Consider the following 4,339-nt stretch of genomic DNA (forward strand, 5'->3'; position numbering starts at 1 on the left):
GTATTTGCTACACCGAGATATGGAGGTGGCCAAAATTTTTACATAAAAATTTGATTTTTAAACTTCCGTTGCGCTTCCGGTCACCGTAACCGATCCCCTTTCAAAAAATTCTCGCCAAATCGTAAAGGACATGGACCCCGTGTATAGGTCCAGAGTGGGGTCCGTGTAGGCTCTGTAATTCTCCATCTCGAATGTAGTGGACACGGACCCCGTGTATAGGTCCGTGCTCGGGTCCGTATAGCCTCGGTCTTTCAAAAGACGTTTGAATAATGTTCCTTTGGCCCCCACACGTACTCCCATGCATCACGAAGCCTTCCGCTCTCTGCACCTTGCTTGTAAGTCCTTCTCCTTTGCTCATAAGCCCCTGCAATGCTTCCTTGAACCTCTTCAGTCGTCCCCTCGTAATTGGTCCCTCTGGCAACTCTAAAGGATCTCATGCTTTCCTTGGAGCTTGACCATCCGTGTTCGCATCACGATTGCTCGTGAGTGGATGCGATGCTTGCTTGACCTCTTTCCCATCACTTGCACGCCATGCCCGGCCAGATTCATATCAAATTGCATTTATTTATTCTGCTCGTGGATATCTTAGCTATTGGATTAACAAGTCGCCCTTGTCAGCACTAGAAGGTAGAGTGTAAGGCAACAAACTTTTAACAGGCACGGTACGAGAGGAAAAATACCAGCGTTAGGCCTCTTCAGCTAACAGATGTGTCAAACACCGTTGCCAGTTACTAGTACTGCTACTCGAAAACGAGCCCTTCTCTTCCGAAAGAATCTATTTGCCCACTTACTTTCATATCTGTCAAAGAACCCCTTCAACTATATGTAACCACTTCTTGAAAAACCTATTCCGATTCATGTGACAACAGTACATTCTATGCTCTTATACTATTGATTAAACCAAGTGATTCGTTGGAAGATTCGAATGGCATCTGCCTTAGCCCTGTCTCCCTTTCTACCTAATTGAATACCAGCTTCCTCAACTATTAGTATTGTATGTCACTTCCCTGTCCTATTCTTTTAGTATGCATTGGGCTGTACGTTGATTTATTTGATCTTATCTGCTCACGAATGGTCTGCTTAAGCCAATAAGATCGAAAAGGCTATCTCCGAGTGGCAATAAATAATGAGGAACTTTCCTGAAAGCAGGAAGGATTCAAAATAGTCCAAGGAAAAGCGAGTCCTCGATTGACGAAAGACGGGAGCCACTCTAGTGACCATTGAAAAGGGCCCGTACTAACCAGTTATTACTACCTACTGCCTAAACTGATTAGATAGTTGTTGAATAAGCCAATCGGCTGTTTACAGTTACAACAAACAGGAAGTTAGAGCAGTCGTGTGGAAGGTCTTTCTTCGGCCTTTGCTTCCTCTTCTTAGCCCAGCCGCTTCCAGGTAAGAAGAAAGAAGTGAACTCGAATTTTGTGGGGGAAGGAAAAAGGAACTGAATAAAACAATAACAAGCAAGACCAAGAGATATGACCAAAAAAGCCTTGTCACGAGCAGGACTCGAACCAGCACCTCTGGAACCAAAAGAAAGACCAAGCGAACTTCCTTTAATTCAGATCGCGACTTTTGGTAAATCGGTACCTCACGCTGTCCATAAGTACGTCCAGGGAGCATTAACCTCAACTATCCGAACTATCAAACTGAACTAACCATAGAACCCAAGGAAAAGGAAATACAGATTCATTGAGAACTAATACGAATATTACAGCACTCATCATTACTACAAGCGTTTTAACCCCCACACAATTGTTTTGGGATTCATATATTTCCGAAGGGGACGAAGGTCCCAGACTATTGGGTAAAGTCTTCAATGGATCAAAAGTCTCTTTCAGTATAGTCCTTACGACTTCTTCTCGAAATACTTCTTGCAAAATGGCATCTGTTGAGCGCAGCTCTGTCATTTTTAAATTGTGCAGAGCACGGGATTGAATCCCTATTATTTCTTATTTAGACGGATTTTACCATACTACTATTAACACAATTCACATTGAAATGATCCATACCCGGTAAATAATTCCACCAAACAATAAATCCTACCAATAAACAAAGAAGCAAGAGGAACCGAAAATAAATAGGAATAAGTAAGACTCTCTTTTAAGGTAAACGTTTTTATTCTTTGCGTAGTTTTCATTGCATCGGTCAACCCTACTTCGTTTTCAGGTGAATTCCAAATCCTTTTTTTACCCATTCGGAAATGCTCCCGATTTTCTATTAAATGTTTCAGTTTATCGGGGAGCTGAGAAAGAGGCGCATTTTAGCTTTAGCAGCTAGCTTATTTCAAAAACCTCCTCCAAGAATATTGTGTTCCCCTTCTGCTTGTAAAAGTGGGTTTCGCCACACCATTGAGCGGATTCTAGCTAATTCAGCATTCGACCTTAGCCTTTCTAAAGCTTCAAACAAATGGTATTTGTTTTCATCCGTAATAGGAGGACGAAAGGGTGGGAGAACAACACTGGTGGGCCGAACACTCTCTTCATCATCTGTCTATACCTATATAAGGTCTCAGATCCTCATAAGGTGCAGGAACTCTACTCTCAGGATTACGAAACACAGCTTTCTTAGAAGAAGCACAAAAAAGATATAAAGAAAATAGGATGCATGTTTTAACATTATTATTAATAAGCACTAGATTAAAAAATTTTCATCTTTCTTTTATTTATTTTACAACAATGCACTGAGCTACTTATGAAAGATGCGATAACGAATGGTCAAGCTCCAAGGAAAGCATGGGATCCTTTAGAGTTGCCGGAGGAACCAATCACGAGGGGACGACTGAAGCGGTTCAAAGAAGCAATGCATGGGCTTATGAGCAATGAAGAAGAACTTACAAGCGAGGTGCAGAGTGCTGAAGCGTTCGTGATGCATGGGAGTAAGTTTGGGAGTCATAGGAACACTATTCAAGTGACGAATGAAGATGAGTCCAGAAGCATCGGTGCCCGAGCGGCCAAATATTACCGCCCGAGCGCCACACTTAATGTCCAAGAAAAAAACTCCAGAACATCTATTGCCCGAGCGGTAAAATCTTACCGCTCGAGCGCCAACTGTCCAGAACCCTCGACGCTCGAGCGGTAAGATTTGACCTCCCGAGCGCGAGCATGCGTGGAGAAAATCTAATTTCCTAGTTTAGAGTTTTGATTATTTTGGTAACTATATTTTCCATATCTTGTTTATTTGCAAACACATATGTACGAATTTTTGGATTACAATTCAGATTATTATTGATAGTTTATCAAACTTTTGAGTTTTTCTCTCAAGCAATTAAAGTTTTGCTTTGTTGAAAATCAAACTTATCAAAGTTTATACTTTGTGGCATTTGTCGTTCGTTCTTGCTTGGATTGTCAAAGACGAGTTCTTTGAAGGTTCGTTCAAGTGTCGATTGTTTCATTGTGATTCTTTGTTACTAAATAACGTAGTTTAGGGGTGAAAATCACGTCATACTTGAATCAAAAGATCGGGACACCACAACAATCATTGTTCGTTATTGAATTAACGGCGCGGTTCTATATTAATCGTGTTTGCTATTCTTATGTACATGGATTCATATCATTTAATATCATAACTTCAGGTTCATTGAATTCAAGTAAGTATCTTGTTTTTTTATTTTCAGATCTGCAATTATCATTTCGTTTGTTTGTCAGATCTGTGTCATTCAATCGTTCTTCGTCTTTTTCGTGAATCTATGATTCTTGGAATTTAGTAATTTGTTTTTCTGGAATTTTGGTTAATTTTTTTTTTGTTGGGATTTTCGAGTTTTTACTCAGCCTAACAAAAAAATTTTTTATCAAACTTTTGTTGGTATCACTCGAGTTTTTTCTTTTTTGTTGGAAACTAGATTTGATATCTTTTGATTATGTAAACATATGGGACAAATTTTTTGAGGGAATTCAGATTATCATTATAAAGTTTATCAAACTTTTTGAGTTTTCTCTCAAACAATCAAAGCTTTTGCTTTGTTCAAAATCAAACTTATCAAAGTCTATACTTTGTGGCGTTTGTCGATTGTTCTTACGCAGATTGTCAAAGACGAGTTCTTTGAAGGTTCGTTCGAGTGTTGATTGTTTTCTTGTGATTATTTATTGCTAAGTCGTTCATTGTTTACTGGTGAATATCACGTCATACTTGATTCAAAAGGTCGGGACAACAATTATCCTTACGTGCGATTCTAAATTAATCGTGTTTGCTATTCTTACGTACATAGATTCATATCATTTGGTATCATAGCTTTAAGTTCATTGAATTCAAGTAAGTATCTTGTTTTTATAATTTCAGATCTGAGATCTACAATTATCCTTACGTTTGTTTGTCAGATCTGTGTCGTTCTATCGTTTTTCGT

The sequence above is a fragment of the Primulina huaijiensis genome, chromosome 1 (genome assembly GCF_012295235.1).
Source record: "Primulina huaijiensis isolate GDHJ02 chromosome 1, ASM1229523v2, whole genome shotgun sequence".
NCBI classification, from domain to species: Eukaryota; Viridiplantae; Streptophyta; class Magnoliopsida; order Lamiales; family Gesneriaceae; genus Primulina; species Primulina huaijiensis.